The sequence below is a fragment of the Pseudophryne corroboree genome, chromosome 7 (assembly GCF_028390025.1).
Source record: "Pseudophryne corroboree isolate aPseCor3 chromosome 7, aPseCor3.hap2, whole genome shotgun sequence".
Classification (NCBI taxonomy): domain Eukaryota; kingdom Metazoa; phylum Chordata; class Amphibia; order Anura; family Myobatrachidae; genus Pseudophryne; species Pseudophryne corroboree.
The window spans coordinates 147,474,731-147,502,584 of NC_086450.1; the positions used below are offsets into that span (position 1 = coordinate 147,474,731).

Sequence of the window (27,854 nt, forward strand, 5' to 3'; positions counted from 1 at the left end):
AATGTACTGCCACATAAGTCCAGTGATACTGCCACATAAGTCCAGTGATACTGCCTCATAAGTCCAGTGATACTGCCGTATAAGTCCAGTAATACTGCCGTATAAGTCCAGTCTAATGGTACTGCCGTATAAGTCCAGTGGTACTGCCATATAAGTACAGGGTTACTGCTGTATAAGTCCAGTCCAGTGGTACTGCCGTACAAGTCCATTGGTACTGCTGTATAAGTCCAGTGATACTGTCATATAAGTCCAGTGTCCTGCTGTATAAGGCCAGTCTAATGGTACTGCCGTATAAGTCCAGGGGTACTGCTGTATAAATCCAGTCTAATGCTACTGCTGTATAAGTCCAGTGATACTGCCGTATAAGTCCTCTGGTACTGCCGTATAAGTCCAGTGGTACTGCCATATAAGTCTAGTGATACTGTCATATAAGTCCAGTGATACTAACGTATAAGTCCAGTGGTACTGCCGTATAAGTCCAGTGGTACTGCTGTATAAGTCCAGTGGTACTGCCGTATAAGTCCAGTGATACTGCCGTATAAGTCCAGTGATACTGCCATATAAGTCCAGTGATACTACCGTATAAGTCCAGTGGTACTGCCGTATAAATCCAGTGGCACTGTCGTATAAGTCCAGTAATACTGCCGTATAAGTCCAGTATAATGATACTGCCGTATACGTCTAGTGGTACTGCCGTATAAGTCCAGTCTAATGGTACTGCCGTATAAGTCCAGTGGTACTGCTGTATAAGACCAGGGTTATTGCCGTATAAGTCCTGTCCAGTGGTGCTGCCATATAAGTTCAGTGGTACTGTCCTGTGCTGTCTATTATTTACTCCAAATAAAGGGGTTATTAATATTTAATCCAAATAATCTTTACAGGGTTTGCCCTGTGTGGTGTTGGGGTACGCTCTCCTGTGCCGCATATTGTTATAGAACTCCAAAAAAATAATGAAGAACAAAAATTTGGAGGATAAAATAGGGAAAGATCAAGAAACACTTCCTCCTACTGCTGCTACTGCCGCTGCTGCTGTTGCTGCTGTGAGTTGATCGTCATCCCAAAGGGGAAGTCGGAAGACCACTTGTATTACTTCAACTAAGCAATTGACTGTCCAACAGTCCTTTGGAAGGAAGATGCAAGGAAGATGAAATATGACAGCAGTCATCCTGTTGCAAAATGGATAACTGAGGCCTTGACAGCTACGTTGGTGTTAGACGTGCATCCGGAATCCGCCATTAGTGCAGTGGGATTTAGTCGTTCCTAGGCAGGCTACGCTGTGTATTACCGGTTTCTGTAAGAGGCACACCGCTGACAACCTTTTACGGAAACTGAGGGACATCATCGCACAATGGCTTACCCCACTTAGACTCTCCTAGGGATTTGTGATATTGGACAACGCCACCAATATTGTGCGTGCATTACATTTGGGCAAATTCCAGCACATCCCATGTTTTGCAAATACAATTAATTTGGTGGTGCAGAGTTTTTTGAAAAATGATAGGGGCGTGCAGGAGATGCTGTCGGTGGCCCGAAAAATTGTGGGTCACTCTCGACATTCAGCCACTGCGTGCGACTCCTAGATGGGCCAGGTGTTTGTGCCGCACACTTGTGTTGCTTAGCTTAGTCATGCTTAGTCATACAGCTACCTCATTGCACCTTTTTTTTTTCTTTGCTTGATGTGCTGTTTGGGGCCTATGTTACTGCAGTGCCACTCCTAGATGGACCAGGTGTTTGTGCCGCACACTTGTGTCGCTTAGCTTAGCCATCCAGCTACCTCATTGCACCTTTTTTTCTTCTTTGCATGATGTGCTGTTTGGGGCCTATTTTTTAAATCTGCCATCCTGTCTGACATTGCAGTGCCACTTCTAGATGGACCAGGTGTTTGTGCCACCCAGTTGGGTCACTTAGCTTAGTCATCCAGCGACCTCGGTGCACCTCTTTTTCTTCTTTGCACTATGTGCTCTTTGGGGCCTAGTTTTTAAAAGTGCTATCCTGTCAGCCACTGCAGTGCCACTCCTAGATGGGCCAGGTGTTTGTGCCGCCCACTTGGGTCGCTTAGCTTAGTCATCCAGTGACCTTGGTGCAACCTTTTGGCCTAAAAACAATATTGTGAGGTTTGAGGTGTTCAGAATAGACTGGAAATGAGTGGAAATTAATGTTATTTTGGTTAATAATACCGTAGGATCAAAATTACCCCAAAATTCTATGATTTTAGCTGTTTTTATGTTTGTTTTTTTCAAAAATCATACAGATCCAAAACCAAAACCCCAAAGGGTGGTTTTAGCAAAACCAATCCAGATCCAAAACCCGAGCGAGGATCCAGATCCAAAACCAAAACATAAAACACGAAAAGTGCCCGCCGCATATCTCTAATCTTTACCTATGTAAAAACTTGCCAAACTAATCACAACAGGGCCATCTTTACAACAATCGGCAATCAATGTCACATGGAATAAAAATAATAATTCTAACAATAGAGAGTTAGAAAGTGTTAATCAGGCATAAGTCATAGTAGATGGGTAATTTCCTTCCTATATAACCTCCCAGAAAGCATTTTATGTCCATATGTACCAAGGAACCCACACCAACCCGTACCCTGTTCACGCTCTTTACACTACCCACTTATCTCCCACCTTTCGCTTATACAGAGCCCATCCCATCCACTAGAGCCATGGAGTCAAATGTGGACTGATGAGGTGCAGATAATTGCTGCTCTATCAGCATGACACCATACTTGATCAATTCTCTACCTTCTGTTATAGTCTGCCCCTCACCAAGCCCCTTCCACCCCCACTTAACATTGCCCTCTAACAGGTTCCTAAAGGTGGGTACACACTAGGTGACGTGCTCTATGAGTCGTCTAGTGTTTCCCTTCCCTGGCGGTCGGCAGCAGGGTGTACATACTGAGCGATATGATGACTATATCTCTCAGTGACGTCACGCAGTGGCTGGGCCATGCAGGCAGCTATCGGATGACAGTCCAAATTGAGCTGCCTGCACGGCCGACAGTGAGGGTCGTTAACGGCCCTCGGGGCCACACATCACTAGTCAGCTGCGGCATACACACTTGCCGAGAAAGTGAGCAATGTTGCTCAGGAAGGGTGAAAATGAGCGACGTTGCTCATTTTCTCGGCAAGTGTGTATGCACTTTAAAGTCTCACATTGCTCTTCCTTCTAGACTGGAAGCTGTCATGGGAATAGCCTGGCCGTTATACCTATTGACCCATGTCTTCATCACAGTGGATCACCTTTTTTGTACTCTTTCTATGTCAATTTTATACCATTGTGTACCTATCCAAACAACTACATTGAATGTCTTCAGTGAATTTTCAAAATAATTAGTTTGTTGTGATTTCTGCAATGTAGCAAATGTATCAGGTAATAATAACTATATATATATATATTTATATATAGTGTATATGAAACATATGCAATATAGTGTATATGCTATATATATATATACATATATATATAGTATATTCAGTAAGTTACAGCGACAGTAACACCATGCGTTGCTCAAATACAGTGGTATTGTTATGTAATAGTCTCTGAGTCAAAAAGACCAGTTTTTCAGAAGCGATAGTTTTCTCATACTGAAAAAAATTGTGAGAGAATACAATGAGAATTGAAAACTAAAAATTATCATTGCACAATTTCGTGATGTATATGCCCCATTGCGTGGTAGAATGTCAAGTAGGGCATAAATGAACTAGGGCACTACTGTAGGGCATAAATGAACTGGTGCTGGTAGAGGGCCAAATAAACAACCAGTGTAGAGAGAGGTGTCTCCCTAGAAAACATATAGCTATGGAGCCCACAAAGTTCTGGCTATGCCCCTGAATCACCCTAGTTAGGATTTATCAGTGCAAGATATGGTCTTCTGTTCAGCATATACACATTACCTCTCTGTAACAGCAAAAAGAGTTATGGAGATATTAAAACTACATTGCGAGGGCAACATGCAATCATTTTCAGGATTACCCAGAAGTATGTTCTCCTGTGAAGGAGTAACTATTGCATAGCATTTTCTAAATCATTAAAGTAAATAAATGTCTAAAATACTGTATAAAACATCTAATTAAATATCATCCATACTGTTCATTTTCTCCGCAGCAACTTGACCACTATTTTTGTTTAAATCTCAGCTACTTTCTGTTATATTTTCTCAGTAACTTTCTTTGAGTCTGTTTGAGGACTTCTGGCAATTCTCTTATCAGCCACACATTACATAAAAGACACAAAAGTCATTTGATTCCTTTCAGTCCTTCTATCTTTGAAGAAATCTTGAAATATAATGGCTTTTTTCCTACATACTGTAATATATAAACCCAAAGGAAAGAGAGTGAATATTTGAGAACCTTTTCATGTGGGGTGAGTTCCAGCTTGTAGGCATTATTCAGATTTTCTCCAGCATTTCACAGATGCTCACGTCTCATTTGGGAGTTATTGTACATCAGTTTTTTGGAGTGTAATGGGAAAGGCAAACTTAGTGTATTCTCAGTGTAATCACCTTCTTGTAAACTGTAAGCTCCTGAGACGAGTAAGGCACAATGCTTAGTAATGTTAAAGTCTGTCTGTCTGTCACCACAAATTAAGAGTGTAATACTACAGTAAAATAGTCATGCTGTCCCAGAACTTCTTATTTCTGACTATAATCAACTTTTTAGCATTATTGCATGCAAATGAGGCAGAAGAGGAAATACTAGAAAAGGCAAAAAGGCTACGTCATTGTACCTTTGTGAAGAAGAAGGTAAAGATCATTGCAAATTTTCATTTTGGTTAAATTAGACTGTTAGCACCTTGGGTCAAGGACTTGTGTGTTTGAAACTGCTCATTTATGCACATGTATTTACTTCCCTCTAATTTAAATTAGTCATTTCACTGTATTTTATAAATGTTGCAACCTGCGTTCACCCAGTGACATTACATAAATAAACTACAGACAAGTAAAGTATACCTACCATTAGATTCAGCTTTAAGTAGGTTCACTGTTTCTCTCTCTCTCTCTATCTATCTATCTATCTATCTATCTATCTATCTATATATATATATATATATATATATACTTTCTTACTCTGTATCCTCCGAACGCTCTAGTTGGGAGAAGTATCAAATATTTCTAACAAATTGGCAGGAAAAAGATCCAGCTTATCTGATTATACAGCTGTCTCGGTGATGTACAGATGAGTCCATCTTCACCTCTTCTGCTAGCCGCAGCAATCGCGGGTGGATTGCCGCAAATAGCATACACACTATCCATAGATCACATGGATGTGTACGCTCCCACGGACGGGACACAGGCAGGGGCAGCTATTCACAATCATGATTAGTACGCGGGTGCGACCTGTTGGCGGGTCATAGGAAAAGCCTCACATCTGTAGAGTCCCAATAATTGGGTGGCACTCTGAGTCACCTGGAAGAGTGGGCAAGTCTCCCGGAGTTAGCCACCACCCACCCGCATCCATCCACCCACCCAATAATTCCGGGATTGAGTAGTGGGGGTGTGGCCATAATGACTTGCATCATTACACCCACCAGACCACCCGCTTTCCTGTGACATGCTGCCTGCTGAAATGACCCAGCTTCCCTCTCTCAGAGGGAGCAGCCAGGAAGTCTAAAAGTATGGCCCTGCACTGCCCGAGATATATGCACTCTTCTGAATATATAAAAAACGCTAAAGTTGAACTGTGCAGAAATGTAAATGTCACATCAAAGTAGAGCCTGATAAAACCTCCTAGTATGCTAAACAAAATATTGTTTTGGGGACCCTCCCTCTGTAAATACAAGAAAATGGTTTGGAGTCTTGTGTCACACATTGCGGGTCCTAGCACCACTTTACATGTCCAGTGGTGCTGCCTCACTGTAATACGTGTGTATCCCTGACCATCTGCAGTATAGCTGAGTACTGTATACACAGATGTAAACAAATAGTCTGGCTGCATGGTTGCTGCCATATGGGATTATGTCATATAACTTCTCAGTCCCACCAATTCTCAGCAGTCATGCTCGCATGGCCAACTCAGCCTATGATTTCTAACAGCATCTTATTTAAACCTTGTCTGGTGTTCATCCCATTGCCAGAACAATGTGTTTCCTTCCTGAGGATAGTTCTTGGCTCCAGGGCTCCAGTTGCATTTTGCACTGTTCCCATTTTGCACTTATACGATCTCCTAGTACTCTGCACCATCCTTGGCCAGAGTTCTGTGTGTTCCAGTCTCTGCAAGTACCTGGGTGCCTGTTGTCATCACCAGTGTGGGTTCCAGGTTTGTGCATCTGTGGCAGTTGAGAATCCTGAGTTCACAATTTCTGGTGTTTAGTTGCTGAGTTCTGAGTCCGGGTTCCAGTTAAAGGTCTAAGGTGAGGGTAGGTGCGCTGAAAGGGGGCGGGCATCGGAAACTCTTTACCCAGGTTGGAGCTGTTGGAGGGGTCTGGCAGGGGCCTGGGTCCCACTGCCTCCCCCCCTTCCCCATTGCAGTCAGTGGCACTTTGGGAAGGGAGAAAGAGACACTGACTGCTGCTGCAGAAGCCTCTCTCCCCAGCCCTGCTTGTGTGCTGGGCTGTGGAGAGAAGTAGCTGCTGCAGCAGCAGCCAGTCCTCTCTCTCCCGGCATGGGTGTATAAGTGAGTGATCTCACCTGACCACCTCCGCCCACTGGTTTGGACGTACTTTAAAGTATAGATTTTTTTTATTTCATCAAGGAGGGTGTCTAGCCACACCTCCTCTATTAGCCATGGCCCCTCCCTTTACCTGGGCCTGGCAAAGCTGTCGGCGCCCCTGGGTCAGGGTGAGGTTCCAGGGCTACTAAGCAGTTCTGAATTAGTTATTGCTGATTTCTACTCTAAATTCCTAATTCCAGGCCCAGTACTATATTGTTATGAGCTTCCAAAGCGAGGCTTCCTGAGTTCCCAGTAGCCATTTCCAACTCTGTGTGCCTGGGGTCTGGTCACAGAGTTGACAAACGGTTCCAGGTTTTCACATTTGCAGGGGACATGAGATAAATGGCCCAGGAGGTACTGGCTAATACCAGAGCCAGATTTACAAACAATATATGAGTCAGAGAGTTCATGTGGGCATTATACAAAAGTACAGCAGTATATACTGCTGGAAATTTGGTGAGAGTTGATCAGAGATGTGCAGAAAAGTAGTGCCTCCCCTGCCATATACTTTTTACTCCACAGTTTTTACTGTAAAAATGATAAGAATAATACAAGTAAGATATTTCTAATATATTCTTTGTATTTTTCATATATTTTATGTAGTCAAAACTCACCTGCCTCACCTCACTGCACATCACTGCCTCATGCTCGGCTCAGTGGGACCTACACACACTGTGGGAAATGGAAGGCGGGGCTTAGAAGTGAGCTCCAGCCTCCGGCTGCAGGGAACGAGCCACCAGGTTACCGTTGGTAACAAAATTTCAGCGGATGCTCAGCAAATGGAGCAGGCAATGGCAGGTGGTATAGCTTACCGGTAGCCAAATTTTTAATGGTAGGACGTACCCGAGCGCACCGCCCCCCTTGCAGCACTAATTTAAGGCCATGTAAACACCAGGACAGCAAAGTATGCCATTAAAAATGCAGCCAACAGAGATGGGGCTTTTTGTATCAGCGTGAGGGGACTCCTCTGAGGGGTGTGTGGGGAGACACAAGAGACAAAATGTTTTTCTCATTTCTGTTTGAATTTAAATGTTTAAACCTGACATATTGTGATTTTCCTTTGCGGAGTCCACTCATCATTTTACTAATTACTGTTAATAGTTAATACAGGTTTCCTGCTGTAACATTTTGTTATATTTAATTGACATTATCATTGTTCATACTGTTTTTCTTGGACATTGTCCACTGGTATTGTATTTCTGTAATGTATGTTTTAATAGACATGTGATGCTTCAAGAAATAAAAACACCTTAAAAAAAATGGAGGCATGTCATCTGTGTTTTGGGGAAGTGCTGAGGCCAGGATCTCCATCAGTAGACGGAGATTTCCTGGCCTCTTGGTCAGAGATGCGCGGCTGGCTTGCATGCAGGAGGACACTACTTTTACCAGCCGCCTCCTGCTGCATCACCATATTAGTGCATTGCTGCCGCTTTCAAGGAAGCAGCAGCTATGCTCACTCCATCCACACCTGAATTAGTCCCATTGCCTTTATTGTGATTTACTAGGGAATATATACTACTACAGTTTTTAAGTTAACAATTTATTCTGTATTAGTAACCAAGGGGACTATTCATTATCCCTTAATTTGTATTCTATTTCCACCTACTTATGTAGAAATGAAAGTTAATAAGAGAGATATCATGGATACTGTATATCCTGCTTACCTTTGAGCTCCGATCTGGCCCGGCGTCCCCATTATGGGGAACTAAATTCATGAAGTGGGAACCTACTGGCATCTTCAAATGGCAGTTGTTCCCAGACTCCGCTCCTTCCTAAAAGAAGAAGGTCCAGGTTGCGAAAATGGATCCCTCCGCCCTCCTTCCAACAGATCAGGATCTTCATACGCATGCATAATCAATTTCCGTATGTCCAGTTAGACTCAGTAGTGCAAAGTTTCACTGCTACAAAAATAGCAGTGATAGGGATCGTGGGGACAGCTGATATTCGGATCTTCTGCCTCCACAACGAGGCAATGTTGAACTGCTCCAGTGTTTTAGTATCCACCGCTGCTACTCAAAAGTTGTTGGATATTAAACTAGTACTGCCGAGTGCTTAATGTCTAGAGCACTAAAGAACATATCTGTCTATATATATAAGCATATAACGAGAGGCATGCTGATTTTATGAGGGCCATTACAAAAATGAGAATTTAAGCGTGCATTTCTGTATGTACAATGCAGATAAGTAGGTTGTATTGGGCCACTAGAGATGTTGGTTCAGGAAGTTGAAATGTGCTAAAAGTTTTGTGCTTACCTATTTTATATTGATCGAGAACCCACTGCTGGGAAGACCTAGTTCGGCCTAGTTTTGTAAATACAGAAGTATTATACTTTATATTTATGTATAGTGCAGCAATTACACTTTATCTCGCTAAAGAGCTCTCTTGGGCTGATTTATAAGAGCTCTTCCCTCAGCATATATCCAAATTAAATGTGAGAACCTTCGACAAAAAGAAATTGCTCTGAGGCCATAATTCAAAAGGATAAAAAAATCAATTCTCATTTCATTAAAAAAGAAAGTTTAGATTCGCAATTGCCTCCTATCTAATACTAAAAGCATTGATTTCACTGGTTTATATTGTAAACACATTTCATGCAACAATACAAATTGTCTTCTCTCTGTCTTCCCTATGTGATTGCATACTTAATGTGTTTCTGTCTGTAAAGATCATTGCATGGAAGACTGGCATGATCACAATGTCAGGTTTACTTGTGTGGAGCTGTTCGCAGAACAATGGTGGCTGAAGAAGGATTGGTACTGTCTGTGTGGTTCTATTGCTGATATGCGATGGTTCTATTTCTAATGACTTACATTGGCTTCCTATTTGTACATTGAAAGGCTGCCAATAATTGTCATATGACTATATTGGAACCCATGGGGCACAGCTAACATGGTAATAAATCATTTATTATTCAGATGCATTTACAGCAGTCCCATTATTTGCTTTCCAGATTAGCTGTTGAAGAGAATTGGCATTCTTTTTGTGGACAGACTGCAGTTTGACCATCAAAATAACACCTTGTGTAGGCATCTTAAGGAGCTTATTGATCAAGGTGTGTTAAAGCTCCTCTTCATTACAGTCCACAATAAATATCAGTACCAACTTTGTATATTGTTTATAGTTGTTATAAGAACCCTTTTTGTATTTAACTACATACTGCTCGTATAAAAGGGTGACAACAAATCACGACAAAAGTTAAATAAAATCCCACCAACAAAACAAACTAAAAAGTATCTGACAAATTAAAACTTTTTAAAATAAAATAAAAAAATAAATAAATACAAAGTTTTGTAAGTGACAGACCACCTAAATAGAATTTTGCCTGGTCAGAGGAACAGAACTGAATGTTGATGCTTTCACTGTGAAAAGCTGGCCATAAGTAATCGTGGGTGGATTAAATCCAAAAAAATTCTATTTCACACTCTGATAAGTAAGCTTCTAAGACAGCATTTCTGCAATAACAAATACATAGTACGTGTGTAGTCCTGAAAGCTGGTAGTTCTGGAGGCTAATCAAATGGGTAGTGGAGCCTAATCAATACAACCAGTCCCAAACTACTCCTAGGGATTCCCAACTGTGGGTTAGTTTTGCACTCCACAGAGCCCTGGATGTCACATACTGAATCAGAGTGTCACATAAGTCAGCATGGCTTATCCAGAGTCATTCTGTCTTCTTTAAAGATGTTTGTGGAACAGATAAAGTGTAGCTCTTATAGTGCCCATACCAGTGCTTAAAGTGGTCCTAGAGAGGTGGTGGAACTCACCCCCCTCCTCACGGCGCCAACGCAACAAAGGTATTGTGCGGCACGGTATTGTGTAGGCGCGCGCCGCAAAAAAAGGGGCATGGTCTCAAAAAAAGGGGCATTACACAATAGTAATAATGCCCACAGTAGTAGCACCCCATAATACACATAATGCCCACAGCAGTAGCGCCTCTTATACAATGCCCACAGTGGTAGGCCCCTTATATAGAGCCCATAGTAGTGGTGCCCTTTATGCAATGCCCGCAATAGCAGTGCCCCTTATGTCCCCAGGAGTGATGCCCCTTATGAAGTGCCCCCTTTACAATGCCCTCATTAGTAGTGCCCCCAGTAGTAATGCCATTAATGGTAATGCCCCTGTGTAATATTGCCCCCAGTAGTAATGTTGCCTGTAGTAATGCCCCCAGTAGGTAATGCCCCCAGTCGTTTAGCCCCTGTAGTTATGCCCCCTTGTAGTTTAGCCCCCAGTAGTAATGCCTCCAAGTAGTAATTCCCCCAGTAGTTTAGCCCCTGTAGTTATGCCCCCAGTAGTAATGCCCCTGTAGTTATGCCCCCAGTAGTTTGCCCCCAGTAGATGCCCCTCTGTAGTTTGCCCCCCCAGTAGTAATGCCCCCCTAGTAGTTTGCCCCCAGTAGATGCCCCTCTGTAGTTTGCCCCCCAGTAGTAATGCCCCCCTAGTAGTTTGCCCCCAGTAGATGCCCCTCTGTAGTTTTCCCCCCAGTAGTAATTCCCCCCAGTAGTTTGCCCCCAGTAGATGCCCCTCAAAAGTTTGCCCCCCAGTAGTAATGCCCTCCTGTAGTTTGCCCCAGTAGCTTGCCCCCTTGTAGTTTGCCCCCAGTAGTAATGTCCCCCAGTAGATGCCCCCAGTAGATGCCCCCAGTAGTAATTGCCCCAGTAGCTGCCCCCCAGTAGTAATGCCCCCAGTAGATGCCCCTCAGTAGTAATGCCCTCCTGTAGTTTGCCCCCAGTAGCTTGCCCCCCTTGTAGTTTGCCCCCAGTAGTAATGTCCCCCAGTAGATGCCCCCAGTAGTAATGCCCCCAGTAGTTTGCCCCCAGTAGATGCCCCTCAGTAGTAATGCCCTCCTGTAGTTTGCCCCCAGTAGCTTGCCTCCCTTGTAGTTTGCCCCCAGTAGTGATGTCTCCCAGTAGATGCCCCCCAGTAGTAATGCCCCCAGTAGATGCCCCTCAGTAGTTTGCCCCCAGTAGATGCCCCCCAGTAGTAATGCCCCCAGTAGTTTGCCCCCATAGTAATGCCCCCCCAGTTGCTTGCCCCAGTAGATGCCCCTCAGTAGTTTTCCCCCAGTAGATGCCCCCCAGTTGTAATGCCCCCAGTAGTTTGCCCCCGTATTATTGTCCCCCCAGTTGCTTTCCCCAAGTAGATGCCCCTCAGTAGTTTGCCCCCCAGTAGTAATGCCCAACCCTAGTAGATGTGCCGCTACACAAATTAAAAACAAACAAACACAAATCACCATACTTACCAAGCCCCGCTCCGTGTCTGGCCGCTGCAGTGTTCTGTGCGTCCGCTCCTCGGCACTATGGGAGAGACGTCATGACGTCTCTCCCATAGCGCGCACTGACTGAGCCGGAAGCCGGAGCTCAGTACTCAGCTCGTGCCTCCGGCTGCCGCTGTGCAGGTGTTAGGTTCCTGGTGCTCAGAACAAGGGAGATGTTGCGTAGTGAGTCCAGAGCACCAGAACGTGATGCTGAAATAAGGTGTGGTGTGGAAATAGCCCCTAGCACCCTACCTCCAATGTTTCACCCGTGTGGTCAGTTCACGCCTGAGTGACTATGGTTTCTTGGGCCCACGGCAGCCGTGTTTGATGGGCAGATTAGGTCTGCCCAACTCCGATGCCCCCAGGTCTTAGAGTGAGACAAGGCGTGAACCGAGACAGGATAATAACAAGGGGACCTCTAACTAAAGCAAACAGAAGGCTAGGGGCTACTAACAACCCTAAAACTAAATATATGTGCGGCACGCCGCCAAAGGAAAAGAACAACAAAGGAAATGCTGTCCACACGCCGACACAATACTGTTGTGTACCGGCGGTGACAGCATAAGCAGAACCCTCTGCAAAACACCAGTAACAAAATATAACCAAAGAATACTGCAGCCTAGGCCGACGGACGCGACAAAGCCGCTACTCACGGAACCGGTACAAATACTGGCAAACGGACAGGAACCCCCAATGTAGCCGACACAGACTCTCAGAACTGGAGGACAGGCAGAATCCCAAACGACAGACCGGTGGACACCAAGAAGCCAGATACTCGACCAGGCACAGACAAAGCCACAGGACTTCTGGACAGGAACGCTTCACGGCAGGACACGGGATCAGACACTGGAACCGACACTGGAAGCAGCTAGACAGACACTGCTAGACAGGAGCTCAGGAACTGGCAGGGACTAGCTCAGAACTCAAGAACTCTGGAACTCTGGAAATATCACCAGCGTCTGTGAATTGCACTGAGCCAGAATATAACAGAGTCTTAATTAATTGTGTCGTGCAGCTGCCCTGCTGCACAACTGAGAGGTGCAATCAACAGACAGGTGAGGCTGAACACATGGGAACAAGCTGCAATCACACAGACTCACCACCGGCAGCAAACAAGAGTCTTCTAAAACCAGAGCAACGGGAAATCCTGGCCTGCAAGACAACTATAAACATAGAATAGGAATGAACCACTACCTGTGGTTCATAATAGTACCCTCTCCTTAAGGGTGAGCTCCGAACACCCCATGACACCCACGGGGAACATAAACAGAAGTATAACATAAAATACATAACCAAAATGCAAAACAGGAATGAGCCACAGCCGTGGCTCATAACAGCAGGGAGATGGGCGTCCGCTGGTAACACAATCTCAGCAGGCGCCTGTCATCTCCCTGCTGCGGTGCCGGCAACACATGGGGTGAGGTGAGCTGGAGGAGGCGGAACTGTGTTCCGTCTCCAAGTGGAACTGATGGAACGCAGTTCCGCCCCGTTTTGGCTCACTTTAACCCCTGGCCCATACACTTGTGCGATGCCCTGCACCGGCAGTTCACGTGCGATGAAATCGCACCTGAACTGCCAAATTGATTACCATGCGATCATGCGATAGATCGCATGGTAATCACGTGAAGGGCACGTCACCACCGAATGGGAGCGGCCAAAGGGCGGGTGCCCATCTCAGTGCGATATATAGCATGTGTTTTTAAAAACACATGCGATTGCACTGCGATTCGATAAATATTAAGTGCAGCACATACTATCTTGAGACGTGAGATTCGACCGGCGTGCCCGCGCATCGCATCAAAAGGTACCTAAAATGTGCATACAATCCTTAGATTTCTCTCACAGATGCGGTCGAAATCGAAGGTTAGCACCGATTATCTCACAAGTGTGTGGGCACCATTACTGTAATCAGTTGCTGACAGGCTCTATATGGGCTCATCCACACAAATGTTTACTTTAGTTTTGCAAGTGGAACACATTGCAAAAACTGTGGGGGAGCTCACGTGCATGATCACATTTCCTCTGTTAGATATACAATACAAGCACTCACAGATGCTAATCACCGTAAGTATGCAAGTGTGATTGGCTGAAATCTAAATACTGCAACATTGCTGTCTTAAACTTAATATCCTCAACTGACTCCTTGGTTCAACGCTCTTCATTTAACACTATACAGTCAGAGGCAGAACTCTGGGAGGCAACGGAGTCATCTGCCGCCGGGCTCCTGCTCTGAAGGGAGGCACCTCTCCTCCCATTCTGTGACACCATTGAATTAAGTTAATTGATAGCTGCCGCTGTCTTTTCAGTGGCCGACTTCCTCACTGGTCCCTGCACCTTACAAATCACACCCACTTTATTATACTGAATATACACATTTTACAAGGGTCATACCCAGGATTAGAAACCACAACCTATTACACTGGATGTGGCACCTTACTGATGAAGCTGTTTGCTCCTGTATAGGAAATATGAGAATTCTAACTATATGAAGCTACTTCTCTGACAATTACACGTAACTTCATATAGTTAGAATTCTCATGCCTCCTCTACAGGAGCAAATGACTCCATCAGTAAAGTGTCTGCTGTTAGTGTAACAGGTCATGGGTTCCAATCCTGGGTATGACTGCTAAGAAATGTGTGATTTAAAATAAAGGACAATTAAATGTATAAATACAGTATATAATTATTTTTTCAAAACACTCCATATACACACACACACACACACACACACACACACACACACACACACACACGCACACATACATATATTTATCTTAATATAGGAAATAGGGGGGCACCAATATTTATCTTGCCTCCGGGCGACTGTGACGAACTTACGCCACTGTATACAGTACCTGCTATTCTGTAGTCCTGAACTTTACCATGTGTACTATGTGTGCAGACAGTATTTTTAAATAACATTAATTACACACAGCACTTGGTGTTAGCAAAACAGTACTTGCAAACAGATGGGTATCCTGTTTTAACAGCCAAGAGCAGATGGCCTTATTAGGTTGTAATAGAAAAAGTTAGAGCGAAGAATTGTTTGAAGAATGTTTTTAATTTACTGAATAAAACAAACACGAAGTGCAATTACTGGGCAGTAGCTGAAAATAATGACTCCTACTGACAATACACTCACCTTGGGGGAGATATACTAAGCCTGAAAAGTGATAAATATCACAGTGATAAAGCACCAGCCAATCGGCTCCTAACTGCCATGTTACAGGCTGTGTTTGAAAAATGACAGTTAGGAGCCGATTGGCTGGTGCTTTATCACTGTGATATTTATCACTTTTCAGGCTTTGTACATCTGGCTCCTTGTGTACATAATGCTTACATTAGTGATAGGGAAAGCAAGCATATGCACATACAGTATGTCTGTATGTCTGTCTGTCTGTTTATCTATAGAGATGGATGGAGGGATAGATAGATAGATAGATTGTTAGGGTCTCCTGCCCTGTGCTGCCACGTCGTCATGGCAACCGGGAGACAAGTACTAGCGGAGTAACCTGAGCGCAGCTGATACTCCAGTTCGGGTCTTTTGCTGTGCAGTGGTTATAGGCTCTGTGCACGGCAGGGGATCCGGTGCTGGTTTTTGTGCTCACAGTCTGTGAGGTCTGAGTGGGGCGTGGACAGCACCTGCTTTATAAGGCCTCTTTCCAGGTTAAGCAGATGCTGCTGAATCTTTGTTGGTTAGTCAGTTCCTGAAAGTTAGCCAGTACTGTGTAGCTTTGTATTTGTTTGTTGCTTACAGCAAATAGGCCTGGGGATTTGGTATTACACTCTGCCAATCCAGACCTAGCAGTAAGACTGGAGTCAGTCGTTTAGCTTGCTGGGGTTCTGTTACTACTCTGTGAACTTAGCAAGTTTGCGGCTGTATTCTAAGACTTGCCTGTCTAATCCTGTCTCACTGTGCTAGGTGTCAGGGGTCAGTTTAGTGGCAGTAAACTGAACCTGTGCACTGCAAGTGAGAATTAGGATTGTGGAGACTCTCCTTGTGTCTATCATTCCATCTCTGACCAAGGAGTTTACTGCCACACCCGTTGGTAACCCTTTAGGGTTTTGCTGTTGCCCTTAGCAACAGCATTTCGGGTTCTCTATGTATTAAAACACAACATCTTGCTTTTCCCATCTGAGCATTTCTAATACAAGGGAGATACCCAGTTCCTTAGCCTCTGGGCTTCTCTGTTCACTTTGTGTGTATTTTGTTACCCTATCACCTTCTGTGTACGTTATGTCATATTCCCCAGTCTGTCTGTGAGTCCATTTGTTGTGCATAACAGTTCTGACACCAGTACTTTCCTGCAGGCACTGCTGTACATAACATATTCAGCAGCCTAATACTCCTGTTGAAATTTTGTGGGAATATGGAGCATACCCCTCAAAATACGTTGCAACAGGTGGTCGATCAGGTGCAGGTCCTGACTCGACAATTTAATGATCTGTCCATTAAAATGCACACCTCCCAGGCTGCTGGCGGAGCTCCCGCAGCAGCAGCACCTGCAGGGGTTAAGGAGCCGAAAGTAAATCTCCCGGATCGTTTTTCTGGAGATCGCTCGCAGTTCTTTTGTTTCAAGGAGAGCTGCAAGCTATACTTCCGGCTTAGGCCTCAGTCTTCTGGGTCGGAGATTCAGCGGGTGGGCATAGTGATTTCCTTGCTACAAGGAGACCCACAGGTCTGGGCATATGGGTTGCAGCCTGACTGTCCGTCGCTTAAAAGTGTTGATGCTTTTTTTACGGCACTGGGCATGTTGTATGATGACCCTGACAAGACGGCCTCAGCCGAGGCTCAGATTTCGATCCTTAAGCAAGGGCGAAGGCCAGTTGAGGTTTACTGTACGGAGTTTCGGAGGTTGGCCCATGATACCCAGTGGAATGACCCAGCCCTGAGACACCAGTACCGAAGAGGTCTTTCTAACCAGATAAAGGACCAACTGGTACAATATCCCTTGCCTGATAGCTTGGATCAGCTCATGCAGTTATCCATCCGGGTGGATAGACGGCTGAGAGAGCGTAGGCTTGAAAGGGAGACTGAGATTTCCTTCCTTCCCAAGGGAACCTCAGACTCTGAGGAATTTTCCGAGGAGCCTATGCAGATTGGGGCTACCCGCCTCTCCTCGCGTGAGAAGACGCGGAGGAGACAGCAGGGGTTGTGTTTGTACTGTGGGAATAAAGGTCATGTGGTAGTATCATGCCCAGAAAAGCCGGAAAACTTCAGGGCCTGAGGGTGATGGGAAATATCCTGTCAGGCCAGAAGTCAGAATTTCCCAAGAAGACTTTTATCATTTCGGTGACCTTGAAGATCCTCGGTCAAACTGTCAAGACTGAGGCCTTTGTGGACAGTGGGGCCGACGGGGTTTTTATGGACCGCCAATTCGCCCTGAAACACTCTGTTCCCTTAGTACCCTTGGCATCGGAAATTGAGATTTGTGGGTTTAACGGGGAACCATTATCCCAAGGTAAAATTACCTCTTGCACTAGCCAGATTTCTTTGTTTATTGGAGCCACACACTCTGAAAAATTGTCCTTTTATGTGACTGTCTGTACTTTTGCCCCATTGGTGTTGGGGTTACCCTGGTTAAGGGCCCACAATCCTCAATTTGACTGGGTCTCTGGGGAGATTCTTAGTTGGGGTACTGATTGTTTCAGGAGTTGCTTGAGCCTTCCAGTCAGGCTCTCGCAGCTAAGTTTGCCAGGATTGCCAGGGTGTTATGCAGATTTTGCGGACGTGTTCTCCAAAAAAGTTGCAGAGGTACTACCTCCCCATCGCCCCTATGACTGTGCCATTGATTTGTTGCCAAATGCTAAGCTTCCCAAGAGCAGGTTGTACTCCCTGTCACGTCCTGAGACTCAGGCTATGGCAGAGTACATTCAGGAGAACTTGGCTAAGGGATTTATCAGACCTTCACAGTCTCCAGTTGGGTCGGGGTTCTTCTTCGTGGGTAAAAAGGACGGTTCGTTGCGACCCTGCATCGACTTCAGGGAATTGAACCGTATCACGATTAAAAACTCATACCCACTGCCTCTCATTTCGGTCTTGTTTGACCAGCTTCGTACTGCCACCATTTTTTCTAAGATTGACCTACGCGGTGCGTACAATCTAATCCGAATAAGAGAGGGGGATGAATGGAAGACTGCCTTTAATACCCACTCAGGGCATTATGAATATTTGGTGATGCCTTTTGGGCTCTGTAATGCCCCGGCAGTCTTCCAGGATTTCATGAATGATGTGCTCAGGGAATATTTGGATAGATTCTTAGTTGTATACTTAGATGACATCCTAATCTTCTCCAATTCCCTGGAGGAACATCGGAAGCATGTACGCTTAGTCCTCCAGAAACTCAGAGACCACCGGCTTGGGGCGAAGCTGGAGAAGTGCGAATTTGAAGTTCAGCAAATCGCATTTCTAGGATATATTATCTCCCCAGAAGGTTTCCAAATGGAGGGTTCCAAGGTACAGGCAGTCCGGGATTGGGTGCAACCCACTAGTTTGAAGGCGCTTCAGCGTTTCCTGGGCTTTGCGAATTTTTATAGACGATTTATCGCTGGATTTTCGTCTATAGTGGCGCCCTTGGTGGCACTCACTAAGAAAGGGGTGGATGTTGCTCACTGGTCTTGTGAGGCTAAAGCGGCTTTTGCCCGTCTCAAAAGGGCATTTGTTTCGGCCAAGGTGCTGCGACACCCAGATCCAGAGCGTCCTTTTGTGGTGGAGGTGGATGCCTCTGAGATGGGTATTGGGGCAGTGCTTTCTCAGATGGGAGTGTCTGATAATCGCCTTCATCCCTGTGCTTACTTTTCCCGTAAATTTTCGCCTGCCGAGATGAATTATGACGTGGGTAACCGGTAATTGTTGGCTATTAAGGATGCACTCGAGGAGTGGAGACACTGGCTTGAGGGGGCTAAGTTTGTGGTCTCAATTCTCACTGACCATAAGAATCTGGCATATTTAGAGTCAGCGAAGCGTCTCAATGCCAGGCAGGCACGATGGGCTTTGTTTTTTGCTCGCTTTAATTTTTTGATAACATATCGCCCTGGGTCAAAAAACATCAAGGCTGATGCGCTCTCGCGGAGTTTTGCTCCAATCCAGGAGACCACCGAGGAGCCGTTGCCCATTGTTTCCCCATCATGTATTAAAGTGGGCATTACCCAGGACCTCTTATCATTAGTCCTTAGAGCACAGGAGCAGGCTCCTCCAGACCTTCCGGTAGGTCTTTTGTTTGTGCCTCCTAGGTTAAGACAGCGAGTGTTCCTGGAATTCCATGCCAAGAAGTCGGCAGGTCACCCGGGTATTGCCAGAACTCGGGAGTTGCTATCTAGGGCGGTGTGGTGGCCCTCGGTGGCTAAGGATGTGGATCAGTGGGTTCGGGCATGTGACATCTGTGCCCGAAATAAGACTCCTAGAGGGGTTCCTGTTGGCCCATTACATCCACTCTCTATCTCATCTAAGCCATGGACCCACATTTCAATGGATTTTGTGGTGGACTTGCCCAAATCCTCGGGGATGACAGCCATCTGGGTTGTCGTTGACAGGTTTTCGAAGATGGCGCACTTCGTTCCACTGGTTGGGCTGCCATCGGCCAGACGCCTGTCTGAATTATTTATGCTGCATGTTGTGCGTCTCCACGGGTTGCCACTTGATGTGGTCTCTGACCGCGGATCCCAGTTTGTGGCCAAATTCTGGAGGGCATTTTGTTCCGATCTCCAGATTTCTGTCAGCTTGTCGTCAGGCTACCATCCGCAGTCTAATGGGCAGACTGAAAGGGTGAACCAGTCCTTGGAGCAGTTCCTCAGGTGTTATGTCTCCAAGTGTCAGACTGACTGGGTTGCTCATCTGTCCATGGCGGAGTTTGCCTATAACAACGCGGCTCACTCTGCTACAGGGATCTCTCCCTTCCTTTGTGTGTATGGGCATCATCCTAAGGCCAATTCTTTTGACCCCCTGGACTCCACGCCTGGTGGTTCCTCTGTGGTTTCGGTCCTTAGAGGTATTTGGCGGAAAGTGAAGAAAGCCCTTGTGTCTGTGTCATTAGTGACCAAAAGGGTTTTTGATAAGCGGAAAAGACCCTGCAGCTTCAAATTAGGAGACTTCGTCTGGTTGTCTACCAAGAATTTGAAGTTGAGACAGCCATCTCATAAGTTAGGCCCCCGGTTCATCGGCCCTTATAAGATCACCAGGGTTATCAATCCGGTGGCATTTCAGTTAGATCTGCCCCGTTCTTTGGGTATCAATAAAACATTTCATTGTTCCCTTTTAAAACGGGCGATTAGGAATCCTTCTTCCAGTGGAAGACCTTCCCCTCTTCTGATACGTGGCCAGAGGGAGTTTGTTGTTGAAAGGATTCTTGACTCCAAGGTGGTTCGGGGTCGGCTGTCATTTTTGGTGCACTGGAAGGGGTATGGCCCGGAGGAGCGGTCGTGGGTGCGCAGTTGTGATCTTCATGCCCCCAGACTGATACGCTCTTTCTTCTCGCAGTTCCCCGATAAACCCGGTGGTAGGGGTTCTTTGACCCCTCGTCAGAGGGGGGGTACTGTTAGGGTCTCCTGCCCTGTGCTGCCACGTCGTCATGGCAACCGGGAGACAAGTACTAGCGGAGTAACCTGAGCGCAGCTGATACTCCGGTTCGGGTCTTTTGCTGTGCAGTGGTTATAGGCTCTGTGCACGGCAGGGGATCCGGTGCTGGTTTTTGTGCTCACAGTCTGTGAGGTCTGAGTGGGGCGTGGACAGCACCTGCTTCATAAGGCCTCTTTCCAGGTTAAGCAGATGCTGCTGAATCTTTGTTGGTTAGTCAGTTCCTGAAAGTTAGCCAGTACTGTGTAGCTTTGTATTTGTTTGTTGCTTACTGCAAATAGGCCTGGGGATTTGGTATTACACTCTGCCAATCCAGACCTAGCAGTAAGACTGGAGTCAGTCGTTTAGCTTGCTGGGGTTCTGTTACTACTCTGTGAACTTAGCAAGTTTGCGGCTGTATTCTAAGACTTGCCTGTCTAATCCTGTCTCACTGTGCTAGGTGTCAGGGGTCAGTTTAGTGGCAGTAAACTGAACCTGTGCACTGCAAGTGAGAATTAGGATTGTGGAGACTCTCCTTGTGTCTATCATTCCATCTCTGACCAAGGAGTTTACTGCCACACCCGTTGGTAACCCTTTAGGGTTTTGCTGTTGCCCTTAGCAACAGCATTTCGGGTTCTCTATGTATTAAAACACAACATCTTGCTTTTCCCATCTGAGCATTTCTAATACAAGGGAGATACCCAGTTCCTTAGCCTCTGGGCTTCTCTGTTCACTTTGTGTGTATTTTGTTACCCTATCACCTTCTGTGTACGTTATGTCATATTCCCCAGTCTGTCTGTGAGTCCATTTGTTGTGCATAACAGTTCTGACACCAGTACTTTCCTGCAGGCACTGGTGTACATAACATAGATAGATAGATAGATACACATTACGGCAGATAGTCCCCCTTTTTACACAGTTCGGCAGCCAGTCCCCCTTCTTACACATTACGGCAGACAGAATAGATAGATAGATAGATAGATAGATAGATAAATATATATATATATGGAAAGCTGGAGAGATAAGGTTCGGCGCTCAGTGTTGCTAAAAAATGGTAAATTTAAAAGCCAAAAAATATATATATGTATAAAATTTATTTTATATGAAATTATTTTTTAATATATATGAGAGTAAAAAAAATTTTTTTACAAAGTACATAAAAACATAAAAGTATGAACCAAGTAAATATTACAAGGATAAGGAGATCAACTTAACTTAAAAAACAGCAGGGGATTAGTGCAGGAAACCCAACGCGTTTCGTCTCATCAGACTTCTTCAAAGGGTAGGGACATAATGAGCTTCCCTGTCTATTTATAGCCAGAGTACCTGGTAAAGGGGTTGTGACATCACTGGTGGTCACATGATGCAATTAAATATTGCAGGCTTTTAAAATGCTTTTTAGTGCAATGAAATTACATGAGCTAGACATTCAGATTCAAATACTCTACAGTCCATAAATACAGTAAATACGATATATTAGTGGCATTTCCGCCACACTTCCGGTGACGGGTGCCGAGTCTTCGTCACTTCCGCCCCACTTCCGGTCCGCGATTGTGCATGCTCCCGCGGCGTCTCACGGCTTTCAGGATGTTCTCTACGCTTGTGTCCACGGCTGTCCCCGGCAGGTGTCAGAGTGTACAGGAGGGTTCTGTCTCTAAGGACCTATGCGGCGGTGGCCATCTTTGCTGGGATTTAGTCCATTTGATTTCTATAATGTGGCGGCCATCTTTTGGTAGTTCTTTTGGATCCAGATAGTTTCCAGTTATACCCGTGTCCATGACAACGATACCATAAATAGAAAAAGAATAGATGGTAATATCCTGGCAACAGATGTTATTTTGCAAAACATTCAAGACGATTCTTTACATATATTTTTTATGTATATATGATCATCAGCAAGAACCATGAGAATAGTAATATATAATATATAACATGTATATCTCCCGTTTTTTTAAACAATAAATAAATAAAGTGCTGGTGCAATGTTAAATATAAGGCACTGTGTAAAAGGACCTCAGGGTAGAAGGTTTAAGAATATTAGAAGGTTAAAATTTTTTATATATATTAAATAGGAGTGCAAAGTGCAACATGGTAAGATATAAATAGCAGTGGGTTTTGAAATAATATATTTCATTATTATGTTTAAGAATAGTATAGGTGACAGTGCAAAGTGCGGATTGGATTAAAATGATGGAAAGTGCAGAGTTTTTCGTGGCCTATGGCGTTATTTTAAGGAGTGTTAATATTACAAACATAAGTTGGTATTAAACTGACGTCATTTATTAGACATTACAGTACCCAATCTTCCCAGGTAGTCCCCTTCCCTGGTACTGATCAGGCCCAAACACTGCTTAGCTTCCAAGATCGGACGAGATTGGGTGTACCAGTGTGGTTTGACTGTACGCGAAAAAGATTAGACATCATAATACCACGTGATTTATTGCTTTATTCTTAAATGTTTGGTGGGCAGTAATTAACTGAATCGTGAAGTGAGGGAAGTAAAAGGAAGAACAATAAAAGAATAAAAGAAACAATGGAGTATTTCTGGGACACTGCACCTCATAGAAAGGGTGCAATTTCGTATCCCTTATTCAGGCCAACTGGATGTAGAGTCTGCAACTGGAAAATCCAATACATTTCCCGTCTTGAAAGTTTGTTTCCAAGGTCTCCTCCTCTCTCGCCCAAGCAAACGTGTTCAATTGCCTTAAATGTAAGGTCCTCTGGATTGGAGTTATGTTTCCATGCAAAATGTCGAGAGACTGCGTGGCTAACAATCTTGTTCTTGATATTTCTTATATGTTCTTGGATCCGTATTTTGAGGGGTCTCTTCGTCTTTCCTACATACTTCATTTTGCAGGTGCACTCCAAAAGGTAAATCACGGATGATGTGTTACAGTTCATAAAGTCCTTTATAGTGTATTCCTTCTTATCCTCTGTATCGCTAAAAGTTTTCCTGTTCCGGTGTAAGTATTTACATATATTGCACTTTCCACATTTATAAGACCCCGTACATTTCAGCATAGGGGTGTTCCGGGTGGATTTTTCCTTCAGCATGCTAGGTGCAAGGAGGTCTTTGAGGTTTTTAGATTTTTTCAAAATTAGTTCTGGTTTGGGCGGTAAGATTTCTTTGAGCACTGGGTCCATTTAAAGGATTCCCCAATGAGATCTAAGGGAGTTTCTAAATACTTTTTCATGTTGACTATACGTAGTGATGAAGGCGATTCTTTCCTTCGTTTCATCCTTGGTTTTATATGTTAGTAGCTTTTCCCTATCCAAAACTCTTGTTTTTTCCAGTGCTTCATCTAAAAGGGGCTTCGGGTATCTTTTCTCTTCAAACCTCTTCCTGTAGATCTCTAATTGGTCTTCACAGTCCTTCGTACTTGTGCAGTTCCGTTTAATTCTTGAGAACTGAGAACTATATATATTTAAATAGAACATGTATGAACATGCTCTGGTGCGCTGTCTGCGAGTGTGTGGTGTGTGTGTGTGTGTGTGTGTGTGTGTGTGCTGGGAGGGGGGCTTTGCCATCAATAGTGGGGAACCCACAAGCTCTGTCACCCTGGGCCTCTACCTGCCTTAATCCGGCCCTCCTTGATATATCCGCCATCGAACCAGCTGTGAACCAATATAAAAAAAAGCTGACATTCTAAATTTTGGTGGAAAACAAAGCTGCCCAGTATTTCCCAGTATTTAATGATTATGGGCACCTCCTGCATGAATTACTGATCTTAGCTGCGTCCTGGAACACAGTATCAGAATATATGCGACACCATCGGCCATGGGTCAAGCAGCCCCTTCCAGTCATTATTTTTAGTCTAATGGAGACCATCAGCAGGCATTCTGCTGCTGTCTCCGTCATGTTTTTGATAGAGTCGGCAGGCACTAGGGCCATGCGCCTGCTGCCACCATACTTTTGTGACTGTAGGGGGCTAGCAGTGGGGAGCTGTGTGTGGAGATCCACTTTGGGGTCAGTGACCGGCGGGACTGAACTCTGCCAATAGGCAGGTGAGTGCGGGAGTGAGCTGTGGGCGGTGTGGCTGGGTCTTTGGCACTAATAATCTGCTGCTGTTACACTGAGTTCTGATCAAATCTACTGCTTTCCAATATATATATGTATATATATAATTATATATATATACAGATGGAGCCGCGCTCATCTGAGGCGGCTACATTGCAGGTGTGCACTCCCGGCGTGACTGGGCGATCCGTCTGACTGGTGCGCCCCCCGGACAGAGACACTCTCCCATTCTAGTGAATGGGGTGCGTCTCCGTCACGGGCACAAGCGGCCGTCCGGATGGAGATGCTGTAGTCGTTAGGCAGAGCCATGATTAGCATGGCTCCATCTGTATTTTATATATATATATATATATATATATATATACAGTGTATATAGCACTGTAAGCAGGTTATAGGTTTAAACACAGGCAGAGATCATATATTGCACTGGAGATGTGTGCAGAATGCAGATGGGTTTGGATTTGGCTCTGATTTGTTGTCCGGTTTTGGATTTGGATTTGCCAGACTGCTGTGACTGGTTTTGAATTTTGATTTTGATTTTTTTTCACTAAAATTTACAACAAAAAAAAGCTAAAAAATCATATAATTTGGGCCTTTTTTTATTCCTAGTGTAATATTAACCTCAATAACATTAATTTACACTAATTTCCATTCAATTTTGTCCACCTCACAGCTCACAATATTGTTTTCACAAATATTTGCCAAAGGCTGCATTAAGCTGGCTGGTTACTAAGCGACACAGCAGCTGCATACACACACGGCAGTTTATAGGACATCTATGAAACAGTTGTGCAGCGTACTGGAGTACGGTGCACAGAACAGTACAAACAATAAATCTATAAAAAAAATATTTTTTTTAACTCGCAGCTCAGTTCAAACTGAGTGGAGTCACAGGGCTTTGAACAAAGGGCACTAGGGTAAAGTGCAATGAACAGTACAAACAATAGTTCTATACAGTATATATATTTTTTCTGTTCTTGAAATTGCCGCTCAGTTCAAACTGCATGGAGTCACAGGGCTTATAGATGCACATGCAAATTTTTCTGTTTTTAACTTGTAGCTAGGTATAAACTGCGTGGATTACAGGGTGTATAGATGCACGTGAACAAAGCGCACTAAGGTACAGCACACCAAACAGTACAATTTACAGCCGAGTACAGCACATCGTGCAGCAGTGTACCCTGTTTACACAGTCACTTTATATACAGCACAGCCGCTTGTCAGTCCAGAGTCTATGCACAGCAAATACAGCAGAGTATAGGGCAGCATTCAGCAGTGTGCCCCCTATACACAGTCATTTTAGAGCATAGCCACTTGTGAGTCAGGAAACAACACAATACAGAAGAGCAGTGTCGGACTGGGACAAGAAGGGCCTACTGGAGGAATGCAGTGGGAGGGGCTTATGCTTAAGGGTGTGGCCAGGCAATAGCGGAGGTGTGGCCAACCACCACAGAGTCCCGGTTAACCAGTAGAGAGTGCATGGGCTGGGTCCCTTGATAAATATATATAGTAAACACTGCTTGTACGTGCATGGTTATGTAGAAGATTAATAACAGGAGGAGGTGGGCCCACAGGCAGTGGGGCCCACTGTTGGTTTGCCCTGTTCCCCTGTGGGCCAGTCCGATCTTGCAGAAGAGTACAGCGCAGCGTACAGCAGCATGCAACATAGTGCAATGGCGCTGAGTCCTGGCTGCGGCACCTTAAATAGAATCAAAGTCCCACAACAATCCGATGCAAGGAGGTTGACTTCGGTGCAGGATCCGAGTATGACAGGAACACCCGAGTCGTGGCATGGGTGGAATATGATCCCCGATTTATAGCATTCTGGATTCCTTAGAATCTGGACCGCTCATCTCTATGTGTGTGTATGTGTGTTATATTATTGCATGATGAAAGCCTTTTATGTATTTAAAAAACAACAACATTTTTTTCACAAGTGTGCCCCTTTCCCTCACCTTTTATATATGTGTCCACATAACACTGACTAATATGCCGCTGCCCATCCACCAATCCCTGCTCTGCGGGTCTGGGACTCAGGGTCGACACCACTTAGGTTGACACCAATTGGTCGACACACCATAGGTTGACACCTGAAGTAGGTCGACATGGACAATAGGTCGAATTGAACAAGGTCGACATGGAAAAAGGTCAACATGAGTTTTTTATTATTATTTTTTTGTGTCATTTTCTCAGTAATGTGACCAGGAAGCCCAATTAGTGCACCGTGTCCGCTTGCATGGCGAGCGAACTTCAGGCAAGGTGCCTCACTGCGCTCGGCACAGGTTACCATTCCCAATTATAGTCCACGTGTATTGTAAAGTATGAAAAAGTTAAAAAATTAATTTAAAAAAAAAAACCTAATGTCGACTTTTTTCCATGTCAACCTTGTTCATGTCGACCTATTTCAGGTGTCGACCTAAGGTGTGTCGACCAGTTGGTGTCGGCCTGGATTCCGGATACCCTGCTCCACGCTACCAGTCCCTCAGACTAAAGTGAGCAGCTCAACAGCTGAGGCTGAGCTGCTGTCTGAGTGTACGGTGATAGTCTGGCCAGATTGAGAGGAAGGGCCATGATTCCCTCTCCTCTCAGCTCCTCCCTCTGTTGCTTCGACCCCGGTTTCCTCTCTACTTGGGCTATCATTACTGGCGACACTGGGGATCTGACGTCACAATCTCATGACCTCCCCGGCGTAAAACCCAAGGACGAGTCATGGTGCAGCTCTGGGCCCAGGTAAATAAATTAATTCACTGCCTCTCTCTGTCATTCATTCCCTGTCACCCTCTCCTTGATGTCTCCCACGACCTCTTTCCATCACATTCACCATAACCCATTGCCTGTCACTCTCTGCCTATCACCCACAGCCTGTCACCCTATCCCTGTTCTGTGAGGCCACACCCCTTGCAGTGGGGCCACACCCCATTTCTGAAGTGTACCAAATGTTCCTACCACTCCTACCCCCCTGCCTTCCCTATCATGCTGCTCCCTGTCATTTTATTCTGGATCTGCCTCTGTATATATATATATATATATATATATATACTGTATATATATACCAGTTGTTATAGTATCAGATGTCTCACCAAAGTGTTAGTTTATTAATATCATATGGTACCATATCATGTACAGTCTATTAAAGATAGACTTTAGTATATCAAGTATATCAATGCAAGTGTACTGTATATTAATACGTAAGCTCACTTGTGGACCTCCAGTTCTCATTCCAGCCACACTAAGGGCCAGATATACTAAGCCTGGAAAAGTTATAAATTGGGCCTGTAACATGGCAGTTAGCAACTAGTAAGCAGGAGATTAGCTGGCAGCTAGCAGCAGCTCCAAGGATTGCACAGTAGACAGGTTATCAGATGATTGCAGAGG

The 27,854-nt window shown here is 44.8% G+C and overlaps 1 protein-coding gene and 1 pseudogene across 5 annotated transcripts in view; one reads left to right on the forward strand and one right to left on the reverse strand.

The window, feature by feature from the left end:
• Positions 1 to 27,854, forward strand: part of THSD7B (thrombospondin type 1 domain containing 7B) — a 1,210,507-nt gene that overhangs the window by 450,499 nt on the left and 732,154 nt on the right. The window lies entirely within an intron of this gene.
• LOC134946097 (5S ribosomal RNA) lies at positions 22,748 to 22,866 on the reverse strand (annotated as a pseudogene).